This window comes from Eleutherodactylus coqui, chromosome 1, assembly GCF_035609145.1.
Source record: "Eleutherodactylus coqui strain aEleCoq1 chromosome 1, aEleCoq1.hap1, whole genome shotgun sequence".
NCBI lineage: Eukaryota > Metazoa > Chordata > Amphibia > Anura > Eleutherodactylidae > Eleutherodactylus > Eleutherodactylus coqui.
In genome coordinates, this window is record NC_089837.1 from 530,198,367 (window position 1) to 530,207,030 (window position 8,664).

The following is an 8,664-nucleotide window of genomic DNA, read 5'->3' on the forward strand; positions in this document are numbered from 1 at the left end:
TCTGCCATCCAGGACAGGACCTGCTCACACTGCTCATTTTCTAATAACCGTCTCCCGCGTGGACCCATTAATTGGGCGATGAATGTGGGGACGCCAGAAACGTGCCTCTCTCCTAATCGCGCAGCAGACAGCTGCGACACACCTGGATCAGGAGCTTGGCCTGTGCCCACACCCTCACTTGGCCCTCCGCGTCCTCGGCCACGTCCACGTCCACGTCCTCTAGGCTTACCCCTACCCCTCAGCATGCTGTATTACCAGTGATTAGATTTCCCAGGCAGGAAATAAATTGGCGCAAGACTGCAGGCCAAATATAATTTTTGCCCTTTTTGGAAAACGAAAGGCCCCACTGCCTCTAGTGAATGAATTATCTAAGTTTAATAACTGTGCTGTGTCCCTGCTTATGTGTCACAGAACGTGAGGGTAGCAGAGTTATTATAACTCTTGGAGAGCAGGTATTTTTTTTTCCCAATTAAGGAAAGCAAATGGCGAACCCAGCAGTAAAGCGTAGCTGGCTGCGTATGATTTAGCAATGTTTTTCACGCAGCTCACACGTCTACACAGGCGTAAGGACGGACACAGGCTGGACAAATAGATTTGTTTTCAGTTTTTTCCCACCAACAGGCAGCACTGCGTATATTCAATGAACCTGCGAAGTTTAATAACTGCGCTGTGTCCCTGCTTATGTGTCACAGAACGTGAGGGTAGCAGAGTTATTATAACTCTTGGAGAGCAGGTATTTTTTTTCCCAATTAAGGAAAGCAAATGGCGAACCCAGCAGTAAAGCGTAGCTGGGTGCGTATGATTTAGCAATGTTTTTCACGCAGCTCACACGTCTACACAGGCGTAAGGACGGACACAGGCTGGACAAATAGATTTCTTTTCAGTTTTTTCCCACCAACAGGCAGCACTGCGTATATTCAATGAACCTGCGAAGTTTAATAACTGCGCTGTGTCCCTGCTTATGTGTCACAGAACGTGAGGGTAGCAGAGTTATTATAACTCTTGGAGAGCAGGTATTTTTTTTCCCAATTAAGGAAAGCAAATGGCGAACCCAGCAGTAAAGCGTAGCTGGCTGCGTATGATTTAGCAATGTTTTTCACGCAGCTCACACGTCTACACAGGCGTAAGGACGGACACAGGCTGGACAAATAGATTTGTTTTCAGTTTTTTCCCACCAACAGGCAGCACTGCGTATATTCAATGAACCTGCGAAGTTTAATAACTGCGCTGTGTCCCTGCTTATGTGTCACAGAACGTGAGGGTAGCAGAGTTATTATAACTCTTGGAGAGCAGGTATTTTTTTCCCCAATTAAGGAAAGCAAATGGCGAACCCAGCAGTAAAGCGTAGCTGGCTGCGTATGATTTAGCAATGTTTTTCACGCAGCTCACACGTCTACACAGGCGTAAGGACGGACACAGGCTGGACAAATAGATTTGTTTTCAGTTTTTTCCCACCAACAGGCAGCACTGCGTATATTCAATGAACCTGCGAAGTTTAATAACTGCGCTGTGTCCCTGCTTATGTGTCACAGAACGTGAGGGTAGCAGAGTTATTATAACTCTTGGAGAGCAGGTATTTTTTTCCCCAATTAAGGAAAGCAAATGGCGAACCCAGCAGTAAAGCGTAGCTGGCTGCGTATGATTTAGCAATGTTTTTCACGCAGCTCACACGTCTACACAGGCGTAAGGACGGACACAGGCTGGACAAATAGATTTCTTTTCAGTTTTTTCCCACCAACAGGCAGCACTGCGTATATTCAATGAACCTGCGAAGTTTAATAACTGCGCTGTGTCCCTGCTTATGTGTCACAGAACGTGAGGGTAGCAGAGTTATTATAACTCTTGGAGAGCAGGTATTTTTTTCCCCAATTAAGGAAAGCAAATGGCGAACCCAGCAGTAAAGCGTAGCTGGCTGCGTATGATTTAGCAATGTTTTTCACGCAGCTCACACGTCTCCACAGGCGTAAGGACGGACACAGGCTGGACAAATAGATTTCTTTTCAGTTTTTTCCCACCAACAGGCAGCACTGCGTATATTCTATGAATAATAACTGTGTTGTGGCCCTGCCTATACAATTCTTTCCCTGCAGTATCAATGGAGGGTGCAATGCTCTGCAGAGGCGATTTTGAGAAGCCCAAAAAAAATGCAGCACAGCCAACAGCAGCCTGGACAGTACTGCACACGGATAAATATGGCCCTAGAAAGGACCGTTGAGGTTCTTGAAGGCTACACTCACTCCTAACACTCTCCCTGCCTATGCAGCACTTCTGTCCCTAATGCCAGGTGCAACGGTCTGCAGAGGCGATTTTGAGAAAGAAAAAAAAATCCCACTGCTAACAGCAGCCAACACACAGCTATCAGTGGCCCTAATAAGGACCTTTGGGGGGTCTTGAAGCCTACACTAACTACCAATTCTTTCCCTACAGCAGCTCCGGTATAAACAGCACTGTCCCTCATCTAACTCACACCGCATCTGAGGCGAGCCGCGGGAGGGGCCGACTTTTATATTAGGCGAACACCTGATCTCGCCAGCCACTCACAGCAGGGGGGTGGTATAGGGCTTAAACGTTGCAGGGGGAAGTTGTAATGCCTTCCCTGTCTTTCAATTGGCCAGAAAAGCGCGCTAACGTCTCAGGGAAGGAAGTGAAAGTAACCAGAACACCGCATGGTGTTCGTTACGAATAACGAACATCCCGAACACCCTAATATTCGCACGAATATCAAGCTCGGACGAACGCGTTCGCTCATCTCTAGTAACTGCCCAGCAGCCAATCTGTGCGGTTTATTCCTTTAGTCGCTGACTCTCAGCATCGGTCATTGTGGTAGCGCAGCTTCATTCTGCGCCGGAGCCCGCGGAGCACAATGGGGGACTTTCGCTCTCTCTGTAATGTGGGATACATTGTAACAGTCTATTAGGATGGAGGCATTCGTGCTGCTCATGTCTTCACCGGAACGTTCTGTAGACCGATTCATTGTAACAAACTATCGCCTGTCTGAGCAGCTGCATCACAAAACTGCAGAACTGTTTCAATGGCTGCCCGGCCTCCCACATCCGCCTAGAGCCGGTTATTACCGTGACGACACATATTTGGCGCTGATCCCTTCTATCTGTACGTGAAGCGGTAATGGCGGTAATAACCGGGCAGCCCGGGGGTTTCCAGAACGTTCTCAAGCTGCGGGGGGTTTGTAACGTTTATCTCAGAGCGACGAAGCAGTAAGGGATCTTCTATATCCGCGTCGTCCCACATTACTGCGGCGCTTCTCCCGCGGGACGAGCCTTTTACGGCGCTGGTGATCACACGTATCCACGGGAGTGCGATGCGCTTTGCGGCAAAAATGGATTGCATGTATTTCAATAGGAAAAATTAACAATCGCATTCCACTTGCCTGAAACGTGGAGATCGTGGGCGCCATTTCTGCAGACTGCTGTGATTTTGCGATCTCGCAGCGACACCGGTGTGCATACGGTCTGAGTTCTTCGGTGGATCTGCGGCTCTGCGGTGATCGGAGCGGCCGCCTTCCCTCGTTGTCTCATCCCTGCGATCATTATGCCCCTGATGTTGGGCCCCCCACCAGTTCTGCTCTGGGGCCCCGGGACTATTATTACCCGGAGCTCTTCAGGACAGTTTCTGTTGCTTTTCTCCTCGCTGACATTTACCTTCCCGTAACCGTACCGACGTCAGGCGCTCCACGGATTTGGTAAATATTTGCTTTCACTGCTCTAATGACCTTACACAACGCCAGGACCCTTCCATGCGATAACAATGGGGAGGGAGTCATTTCCTGCTATGTGTGGGGTAGGGGGGGGGGGAAACAAAAAAACTCCACATAAAAAAACCTAAATTTCCACATAGAAAATAGGGAGATCTGTCCAATATGGCAGCCGGGGCGAGCGGTGATCAGAGGTGAGATCAGCGCACCTCACAGGACAGTGACATCATCTATTACTGCTGACAACCAACCTGTAGTCACAGCCCCGCCCCCTGCTGATGACATCACTGCTATAATAGTGATATCATTATCTCTATGTTTCAGGAGGCACGGGTGGATCCGTCTTATTACGCAGTCACCGTATAACCTCACAGCCCCGCCCCCTGCTGATGACATCACTGCTATAATAGTGATATCATTATCTCTATGTTTCAGGAGGCACGGGTGGATCCGTCTTATTACGCAGTCACCGTATAACCTCACAGCCCCGCCCCCTGCTGATGACATCACTGCTATAATAGTGATATCATTATCTCTATGTTTCAGGAGGTACGGGTGGATCCGTCTTATTACGCAGTCACCGTATAACCTCACAGCCCCGCCCCCTGCTGATGACATCACTGCTATAATAGTGATATCATTATCTCTATGTTTCAGGAGGTACGGGTGGATCCGTCTTATTACGCAGTCACCGTATAACCTCACAGCCCCGCCCCCTGCTGATGACATCACTGCTATAATAGTGATATCATTATCTCTATGTTTCAGGAGGTACGGGTGGATCCGTCCGATTACGCAGTCACCGTATAACCTCACAGCCCCGCCCCCTGCTGATGACATCACTGCTATAATAGTGATATCATTATCTCTATGTTTCAGGAGGTACGGGTGGATCCGTCTTATTACGCAGTCACCGTATAACCTCACAGCCCCGCCCCCTGCTGATGACATCACTGCTATAATAGTGATATCATTATCTCTATGTTTCAGGAGGTACGGGTGGATCCGTCTTATTACGCAGTCACCGTATAACCTCACAGCGCGGCTTACAAACTGCAGTGAAGGGAGTCGGTGTGCGACTGCAGGAGCGACTGAAGAAAACAACCCGGCCTTCTCCTTTGGCCGCCGTATTACAGAGGTTGCCACAAGCTTGGGGATGTGCAGCAGCACAGAGGTGTCACACAGCGCCGCATGGATTCCCCGGACCCCTTTAGTACTCCGGACTTCCAGGCACGAGCGCTGCAGACTCCACAGCAACATTATAGGAAAATCACAAAAGCACAACTTGCAAATGACCTCTGAGGGAAGTAAATCCGCCCGCTGCGATGTCACCGACACTTTTTGGCACTTACAAGAGTTATTGATTGTTCTCCCGCTGAGGCACCGCACTCCTGCTGGTTACTGTCACTTTACGTGGTACATAAGTCTGATGTCACAGTCTCCAGCAGACGGACAATCTGACGTGTGGGGAGCAAAGTCTCCTAAGGGACCTTTCACAAAAGATGTTAGCAGTGCAGATTTTGGTGCTGCATGTTGTGCAGGAGGGCACAGTCCGCTTCACTGTTGCAGAACATTCCGTATTGTATAGAAGGTCCCTATAGAGATAACGTCCCCATAAGCCTCTGGTTGAGGTCGGCTTGTGTCCAAGATCGCCGACAGCTCATGCTTCAACCTTCTGGTGCCTAGACGGGTCTAAAGGAGGCACCTCCCGCCACAGTGTGCCCCACCTAAGTATTGATCACAGGTTTGCACCAGCCACTTGTATATCAATGCACTGCAACAACTGCCAACAGGGGGCAGTGTAAATCGCTGCAAATGTTATGTGCTAAATAAGCATGCCCAACAATTCACAGCTCCTTAGAGTTGCTGAATAAATCTTTGTTTCATTTTCTTCACATTTCCACAATCTCTGCTTGCTGTCAGTGAATGAGGCAGTAATCCTGTACACAGCCGACCCTGCTCTCAGCTGAGAAGCGATTGATAGTTGTATCAGTGTACACAATGCTCTGTGAGCTCAACAGCTCCGACTTCGGACTGATACATTGTAGCAACTGTAGCCAGCGCTGCTCTGGATAGAAGACCCTTCCGGGTCCGGCTGTCAGCCAGCTGCGGGTGGTGCGGGCCCGCCGTCAGTCAGCTGTGGGTGGTGTGGGCCCGCCGTCAGTCAGCTGCGGGTGGTGCGGGCCCGCCGTCAGTCAGCTGCGGGTGGTGCGGGCTCGCCGTCAGTCAGCTGCGGGTGGTGCGGGCTCGCCGTCAGTCAGCTGCGGGTGGTGCGGGCTCGCCGTCAGTCAGCTGCGGGTGGTGCGGCCCGCCGTCAGTCAGCTGCGGGTGGTGCGGGCTCGCCGTCAGTCTGTGCTATCCACATCTGGTACGTGTACTTCAGTTCGTGGGAACTGCCTTCCTTCCATTGGCGGCACGGGTACAAAGAGATTAAATCCTTGAGTTGCTGCCAAGAAGGAAGAAGAACTTCGTGGAGCGTAGGGATACGGCCAGTAACGGCGACACACGGTTAGAATCTACGGCCCTCCGGGTCCAACGTTTCCACCTTGGCAAAGAACTGCAAGAGAGCGAAACCTCGCGGCGGTTCATGTGATAGGAGAATAACGGTATTATTAATGCATCCCTGGGTAGATGGGCGCCTCCTGCTGGTCAGGTTGGTTAGGCCGGGCTCACACGAACGGATCGGGAGCCCCGCAGCGGATTCCAACTGTGAGCCCGGCCGGTGACCCTGCGTGTGGAACTAGCCGGTACTGCAGGTGACCACGGAGGTTCGCAGGCGGTCACGCACCGCACGGGGTTTTTTTTCGTTTGTATTTCCGTCGCCGTTGCTTAGCGATAACGCGACCCGCAACCCGCATGTAATGTTAATTGCGTCTGGGCTGCGGGTCAGACGGCGCAATAGACATCCATGAAGGCCGTCCGCACGGAGTCCACAGCAGGATGGCGCACGCAATTCATATCCGTGAGCGTGAAGGAAGACTTAAAGCTACACACCTTTCAATGCCCGCGCGGACGGCGATCGCGGATCGCACGGGACAGATCCAGTCGCCTGAGGCCGGCCATATTGTGGTTAACTCTTTCTGTGCTGCGGTGGCTGAGATGAGGAAAAGAAGAATCCCAATGCAATTTCTTTTTTGTCCACTCAGTAGCGGTATTATCCGGTCACCCTATGGACTGATTATTCCATTAGTGGGGCGATATTAGTCAGGGCGGTGTTATTTAGTAATTGTATGGTAGTTGTAGTTGGTTGTTGTACGGCGCTGATATAGGGTCAGCATAAGGCGGTGTTATTGGGTCAGCATATGGCGGTGTTTATAGGGTCAGCATAAGGCGGTGTTATAGGGTCAGCATATGGCGGTGTTATAGGGTCGGCATACGGTGGTGTTATAGGTTCAGTGTATGGCGCTGTTATAGGGTCAGTGTAAGGCGGTGTTTATAGGGTCAGCGTATGGCGGTGTTATAGGGTCAGCGTACGGCGGTGTTATAAGGTCGGCATACGGCGGTGTTATAGGGTCAGCGTACGGCGGTGTTATAGGGTCAGCATAAGGCGGTGTTTATAGGGTTGGCGTATGGCGGTGCTATAGGGTCAGCATACAGCGGTGTTATAGGGTCAGCGTATGGCGGTGTTATAGGGTCAGCATATGGCGGTGTTTATAGGGTCAGCATAAGGCGGTGTTTATAGGGTCAGCGTATGGCAGTGATATAGGGTTGGTGTATGGTGGTGTTATACGGTTAGCGTATGATGGTGCTACAGGGTCAGCGTACGGTGGTGTTATAGGGTCAGCGTACGGTGGTGTTATAGGGTCAGTGTATGGCGGTGTTATAGGGTCAGCGTACAGCGGTGTTATAGGATCAGTGTATGGCGCTGTTATAGGGTCAGTGTATGGCGGTGTTATAGGGTCGGCATACGGCGGTGTTATAGGGTCAGCGTACAGCTGTATTATAGGGTCGGCGTACAGCTGTGTTATAGGGTCGGCGTACGGCGGTGTTATAGGGTCAGCATATGGCGGTGTTTATAGGGTCAACATAAGGCGGTGTTTATAGGGTCAGCATAAGGCGGTGTTTATAGGGTCAGCGTACGGCGGTGTTATAGGGTCAGCGTACGGCGGTGTTATAGGGTCAGTGTATGGCGCTGTTATAGGGTCAGCGTATGGCGGTGTTATAGGGTCGGCATACGGTGGTGTTATAGGGTCGGCGTATGGCGTTGTTATAGGGTCAGCATACGGCGGTGTTATAGGGTCGGCGTACGGCGGTGTTATAGGGTCAGCGTATGGCGTTGTTATAGGGTCAGCATACGGCGGTGTTATAGGGTCAGCATACGGCGGTGTTATAGGGTCAGCGTATGGCGGTGTTTATAGGGTCAGTGTATGGCGGTGTTAATAGGGTCAGCATAAGGCGGTGTTATAGGGTTGGCGTATGATGGTGCTATAGGGTCAGCGTATGGTGGTGCTATAGGGTCAGCATATGATGGTGCTATAGGGTCAGCGTATGGCGTTGTTTATAGGGTCAGCGTATGGCGATGTTTATAGGGTCAGCGCAAGGCGGTGTTTATAGGGTCAGCGTAAGGCGGTGTTATAGGGTCAGCATATGGCGGTGTTATAGGGTCAGCACAAGTAGGTGTTTATAGGGTCAGCATATGGCGGTGTTTATAGGGTTAGCATAAGGCGGTGTTTATAGGGTCAGCATACGGCGGTGTTATAGGGTCAGCGTGTGGTGGTGCAATAGGGTCAGCGTATGGTGGGGTTATAGGGTCGGCGTATGATGGTGCTATAGGGTCAGCGTATGGGGGTGTTATAGGGTCAGCGTGTGGTGGTGTTTATAGGGTCAGCGTATGGCGATGTTTATAGGGTCAGCTCAAGGCAGTGTTTATAGGGTCAGCGTAAGACGGTGTTTATAGGGTCAGCATAAGGCGGTGTTATAGGGTTGGCTTATGATGGTGCTATAGGGTCAGC